We start from the raw sequence: 7307 nt of genomic DNA on the forward strand, positions 1-7307 counted from the left end.
TCTTCAAATTAGGGATTTTCCTCATCTTTAGGTGGCATGGAGCTAAAATAGTTAAGGTAGACAATTTTCTTAAAGGAAAAACAATTTCTTTTTCTTCCATTGAGCTTGCTTTCTGCGTCAGCTTCATTCCTCAGAGATGCGAATGATTTGTGGGGGGGGAGGGGAATACATGAAAAGGAAAAAGAGGCAAAGGAGCAGAAGCAGGTGTGAAGAGCTTTCAGATAAAGGTGTCCCTGACGCCTGACAATGGACGTCCCTGAAAGGAGAAAGGGAAGGGAGGATTAAGCTGTAGGAAGAGCTACAGCTTGAAGTGTAGTCTGAGAAAGTCATGGGCAGGTGGTGGAGAGTCCTTGAGTACAGGTTGCCCATTAGAGGAGACCTGGCTACAAGCAGAAATGCATCAACTCTAGTACTGCTACTGGGCTCAGGCAATGGCCAGGAGCTGTCCACTAGAAGGTGACCTTGGCAGCTTGAGCAATCGAATGTGAAGACGTGGCCATGGGAGGCTGTCAGCCAGCTAAGCTCCTTGCAGCAGGTTCTCTTGAAAGTTCCCAATGGTATACCTCCATGGTCACACATCATTTACTCAATTCTGCCGTTTTCTCTTTTTTATTCCTTGCTCTTATTTTGTGGTTGTACAAGTCAATAAGAAATGTTGGTTTTTGTTTGTATGTATTTGGCTGAATATTTACATCCTCCCTCTTTTGATCCATTGCTGGTTTATTTTATGATCTATCACCCAGCCAAAAAGAAGAATTCAATGGAAGCAATGCTTTAAGACTTCTCTCTAATTTGGTAGCTACTTTAAGGTCATTAGAAAAAAGTGATTAACAGTTTTCAAACCTTATTTCCTATACCTAGACAGAAATGCTTGTTCCTAACATGTAAATTCATTGCCATACAGCTGTGGGAACCAAATGGGGATTGTAGTTGTGTGCCCTTAGCCCACATAATTACAGAGAAGCTATTTAACACCTCAGCCATAAAGTCGAAAGAATTATTTTACCTCTGTTATGTCCAAATTCTCTAGCTTAGTGACCACATGACAGTGTTTAATAGAAGATTGTAATGGGCTATATAACTGACAAAGTAAACTTTATGAAGAACCATAAAAGAATGTCTATTTGGTGGAATAGTTACAGATTGTTACAGAGGCTTCAATTTTATGTGAAAGAAAGAATGCATTATAAAAGGATTTGTAACATGAGATTTCCCAACCAAGGGCAATGAAAAAACTTGATAGACTTTAGCAGAGAAGCCTATGAAAGTTAAAATACCTATTTAAATAACTTGGGGTGATTTGATTTTTAACCATGGAGAAAGAATCAAGAACTCTTTCTTGGCGGTTTAAGAGCTTAGCTCTGAGATTTGAGAAAAAGTGCATGACCATACTGAAACAAAGAGAAAATTGCATGTCTCTGGAGTATTTTGTTAGACAAAATGGTAGATAAGAATTGAGATATGATCATTGCTGAGCAGATGATTCAAAAACTTGTGTTATCCCTAATTTAGAAGGACATGAGCTCAGAGGATCTCTTTACCTCCTTCTTGACAAATGGTATGAGTTTTTTGAGAAAGGAATGTTCACATGTTGAGTTACTTATGTCTGAAGTCTTCATAAATATAATAGCCAACAAAGACATAGCTCATAATTCTTACAGTTCTCCAGTTACCTTCTACCATGATAAGACTTCAGCATAGTCAGTGCATTCATCAGTATTCCAAATTATCAGTGAATATGTCATATTCAATTCAATAGCCAATATTTCCTAAGTATTTCCCACTCTATTTTTTTTTAACTTTAAAGTACTTAAGGCTTCATGTTTAATTTTTAATATTGAGACCTTGCTAGCTGGCCTTCATAATCTCACTTTGAAGGAAGCATTTGTCATAGTAAATACATAATTGAGGTGATGTGCTGGTTGGGTGTCATGGTAGAAAAAAAATTGTAGTCACTTGAATTAATTATAATCATTTAACCTTTATTCTGTCTTGTCTTAAGAATCTACTTGGGCTTCTGAGTGCAATTGGCATCAAAATATAAGTTTAAAGCCTTGCGTTTTTGAACAACACTGTTGAGGCTTGTATTAGTTTGCTAGAACTACCTTACTTAACAAAGTACTAAAGACTGGATGGCGTAAGCACCACAAATTTATTTTCTCATAATTCTAGAAGCAAGAAGTCTGAGGTGAAGGTGTTGGCATAGTTGGTTTCTTCTAAGGACCTTTCTCCTTGGCTTGTAGATGGCCATTTCTGTAGAAGTCCACACATGGACTTCCCTCTGCATGTGTGGATCCTAATCTCTTCTTTTTTTCTTTTTTAAGTAAAATCTCTAAAAAGATTTTATTTATTTGAGAGAGAGAGCAGGGGGAGAGGCAGAGGCAGAGGGAGAAGCAGACTCCCATCTGAGTGGAGAGCCCAACTAAGGGTTCGATCCTAGGACCCTGGGATCATGACCTGAGCTGAAGGCAGACACTTAACTGACTGAGCCACCCAGGCACCTCTCTTCTTTTTTTACTTTTGATACTAATTTCTTCTTATAAGGACATCAGTCATATTGGATTAGGGCCCACCCACATGACCTCATTTTGCCTTAATTATTTTTTTAAGGGCCCTATATACAAACACATTCGCATCCTGAGGTACTGGGGGTTAGGACATCAATGTACAAATTTTAGGGGTAGGGGCATATTCTGCTCTTATATATCCTCTTCCTCTAATCATCTCTGTTAATGGTTTGAGTGTATACCTTCCAAAGTCTATTCAAATTTAAATGTATTTTTAAAAAATTCAACAAAAAGGAGACATTGCCCTACATAGTGTCTTGCAAATTGTTTAAAATGAAAAAACAAAAATGACATGTGTCTTTTCTGACCATATTCATAGCTCCATTTCATCTTAATACAGCATTATATCATACTTAATGAGTTTGTTAGTTATTTTAATCAAATTCCTATTTATGATGTACATATTGGTTAAATCCCATTTGGCTGAGTTTAACTAAAATCTGTATGGGCTTGGTTAAGCTAAAAGAGAATTAACTGGATGGTTGCAGGGATAGCACATGTAATCCCAGGAAGAGCTGAGAGTCATCTCTAGGGAAGATGAGAGAGGGGAATAGTCAGCTTTGGTCAGTGTCTCAAGGCATCAATATGGGATTTATAGACCCCAATCATGAAGTTAGCAGTTCGGCCAGTAAAGAACCTGGCAAAACACCCAGTAGGTGGTTTATTCACAATGTTTAAATTGATTACATTTCTTTTACTATTAAAGGCAATATTAGACTCACAAATGTAATAAACATCTGAATGGTACTGGCTATGTAATTTGCAAGGCCCAGGGCAAAATGAAAATGTGAGGCCTCTTGTTCAAATGCTATAAGAATTTCAAGATGGTGACAGCAGAAGATTAAACCAAGAACAGAGTCCAGGGAGAAGCAGATTCCCTGCTGAGCAGGGAGCCCGATGTGGGTCTCCATCCCAGGACTCTGAGACTGTGACCTGAGCCGAAGGCAGATGCTTAACCGACTGAGCCACCCAGGCGCCCCTAAACATACAGCCTTCTGTGACCATGCAGGTCACATGCTCATGAAATAGCTCTGATTCTGAGATAACTGCCAAAATCGGATAAATTATTTTTTATAAATAATCAAGAGTTGAAAAATGTAAGTCTGAAATTTATGAGTGTATGTGTATCTTTATCTGTCTTTTCCCCCCAGAAAAATTTTCCTAGAAGTTTGAAATGCAGTTTTGTATAGGGCACTTTTACTAGCTAAATAAAGGTATACAGTAGAACACACATATGGTAAAAGTAAAAATATTTTTTATTTCATTTTTAATTCGAAGTTTTATTTTGCCAATGCAGGCCAAAATATATTTATCCCTAGGAGTATTTATCTCCCCAGTTAAAGTCAGATGTCACTATAAATCAGTGTTGTCATTTGATAGTAAGGAAAGGAGCAATTTTATGGTTGGCCTAGCAGATGAAAGATTTAATAGTAAATTATTCAAGGCATGTGAATGTTCTGTGTTAGTAGATAAACACACCTGAGACCAGTTCAGTAATCCAGTTACGTTAGACATTGTGTCCTTAAAGTTTAGCCTGTTTGTTTTTGTTTGTTGACAATCAAGCTCTTTATTTCACTTACAATTCTTATGTATCTATAAGTGAAAAGCAAATGGTTACGTTAATCTAGGATGTGCTTCTGTTTATTAAAGACTGTCAGGGTTCCCTAACTCAGCTAACATCTGGCTCCTGCCATTCAGCAGAGCAGTAACACAGATGCGGGGGGTGGTGGCGCTGCTAAGCATTAGGGCAACAATCTGGAAACCATCTAAAAGGAAATGACTTCTAGTAGGTGAACAGTTTTCCTAAGCATCCAAATTTGGAGGTATCTGTGCGACATTTTTTAAAAGCATGAAAATGTTTTTTTAAATACACAGTTTTTTTTTAATTGCCAAATTATTTCGATTTTCTTTACAAAGTCTTTGCCTCTTTGTTTTCTTTCTCATGAATTACCTCCTAAATTCTTACTAAAGAGTGACAAAGTAGTAGAAAGCAGTGGATGAAATACTGTTAGCTTAATGTGTAATTATTTTAATCAAGTTTGAGGAAATTATATGTAGTATATCTAAGTTTTATAAGCAATTTGAGCTAGGACAGTCTCATGTCATTTTCCAAAGCAGCTCCTGAAAGGCAGGCAAATTAATAAAACTTTTGAAAAATGATATTTTCTCTTTAGCTAATACAATGTCTTTTTTTTTTTTTAAATCAGTGTTTAGATATGACTATTCTCTATGGAGATCACACATACAAAGAAAACCTAAAATAAGCAGCAGTAGTCTTACCAAGAAAGAAAGAATTACTTGTAGAATTAATGAGGAAACCCAGAGAAGAATTCTCTAAGCAGCACAAACTGAAATATTGATGCCAATATTTCAAGAGACCTAATTGATTATTCAATTCAGGCAGACTTAATTCTGGACTTTGGGCAACTGAACATCATCCATTTTTCTAAGAACATACTGTGTCCCACATAATCACCATTTGTAGGTATACACAGCCAGTCCATTGGCATGTGGTTTCTTCCCCAACCTCCCCTCACAATATACATTCACCAAAATAGTGTAAGCTACTCAGCACATGCACATACTTGCAAATTCCTTTACACACATTAAGAACACAAATCAAGGCCACCTGGGTGCAGTTCCTGGCATATGAAGGTCTAACAACCTCTTTCTTTCTTTCTTTTTCTTTTTCTTTCTTTCTTTCTTTTTTATTTGACAGAGAGAGAGACAGTAGGAGAGGGAACACAAGCAGGGGGAGTGGGAGAGGGAGAAGCAGGCTTTCCGCTGAGCAAGGAGCCTGATGCGGGGCTCGATTCCAGGACCCCGGGATCATGATCTGAGCCCAAGGCAGCCGCTTAACGACTGAGCCACCCAAGTGCGCCAACTGCTTTCTTTAAAGAAAACACTTTATAGCTGATAATGCAGAGGCTTAGCAAGGGTCAGTGACTTATCCAAAGGTATGTCTAGAGGATAAATCTATGGCTTCCCAGGCCACGGTCCTTTGCATTTCACCCAGCTATCCCCTAGTATGCAGGCCTTTGATATCTGACATTTCTGTAACAACAAATACAACATGTGAGTTGAGAAGCTATGGGTTCAACACCAGTGGGCAGCTAGTGGACTATCATGAAGTAAATCCTGTGCTTAGAACATTATCATCAGTGCCGATCAACACCTAAAACGGATTCCTGAATTTGCCAATTTGGATAACTGTTTTTCAAATCCTTTATTACATGCTATATATTCTTAGATCTTTTTCAGAAATCAAAATTCTGTGCACTACAAAACAGAGTTGATATTTCAAAATTAGTTTATCGAATTAAAATAGGTGATAGTCCTGGGAAATATCTTGCCTTTCAACATTAGGTCTGATTTATCTGATTCTGAAATCTAAATTTAATAAAAACAAGATAATCTCTAAAACTCTATTTTATCATTCCAGACACCGTGTCTACCACAAACTTAGCGGCCGTCAACACTTAGCAAGAACTTATTATGTGAAAGGCTTTTGACATCCAGTTACCCATACTGAAATTTATTACATTTTGATAGTAGGCAGAGCATACCATAATAGTCACCCATGCCATCATTTTGTAGAGGTATAAACTGAGGTTTGAAGCGGTGTTGATTTGTGGTTAAGAGCATATGCTCTGGAGATGGACTACCTGAGGTAAAATCTCAGCTCGACAACCAAAGCAGACATGAAGAAGCAAAGTAACCTCATTTTCCTAATCCATAAAATAAGTCTGTTGCAAAACTCGACTGACATAGGGCTTAGAACAGCATATGGCCCGCTGTAAGCTTCCTGGGTAGGTTGGCTGTTCACTGCTTAGCAAATTGCAGGATCACAGAGCAGAGCGGAGTTTTGAGCCTTCGCAGTAAAGCACCAGGTTATACTGCTGCTCTGTTCCTATTTCACGCTCCCCACCCCCACCCTTCACCTCAAGTGTGCCACATTTAAGGAGTGGATTTCTGATCCAGAATGGATCGCAGTTTCATTAGGAGGACCTAGGGCCTTAGGACCACATAGGACTATTTTCTCTTCTCTTTCTATTTTTGTTTCTTTTAATTACTGCCTTTTCTATTTGTAAATACGTGTATGACATGAAAGTATTGAAAATTCCCCTAAGCGGTGGATAAGAACAAGACATAAATTACACAGCACTTACCAAAATCAGCAAGATAAAATGTAGCCACTTGATCTGGAGCTGCATTCATTCATACTGGTGTGAAATTTGACTGTGAACAATTAGGAAAGCAAACCTTTAAAATGGGTATTACTTATAAAATATAGTTTGTTTTTTTTAAAAAGATTTTTATTTATTTATTGAGAGAGAGAATGAGAGAGAGCACATGAGAGGGAGGAGGGTCAGAGGGAGAAGCAGACTCCCCGCTGAGCGGGGAGCCTGAAGCGGGACTCGATCCCGGGACTCCAACCTGAGCCGAAGGCAGTCGCTCAACCAACTGAGCCACCCAGGCGCCCCTAAAACTAAATAAAATTTAGTTTTATTTTAAAACTAAATAAAATTTAGTTTTATTTTAAAACTAAATAAAATTTAGTTTTATTTTAAAACTAAATAAAATTTAGTTTTATTTTAAAACTAAATATAGTTTTAAAAGGTATACCTCATCTCTGCTTCTAGTCTACTTACAAATAAATAGGTCTTTTTTGGTAACATCTGTGTTCATTCTCTCTTTAACATTTCTCTTGTATATTTAAGTAAAAGAATAATATTTCTG

The sequence above is a fragment of the Leptonychotes weddellii genome, chromosome 12, assembly GCF_054177405.1.
Source record: "Leptonychotes weddellii isolate Sample4059 chromosome 12, ASM5417740v2, whole genome shotgun sequence".
Taxonomy (NCBI): Eukaryota; Metazoa; Chordata; class Mammalia; order Carnivora; family Phocidae; genus Leptonychotes; species Leptonychotes weddellii.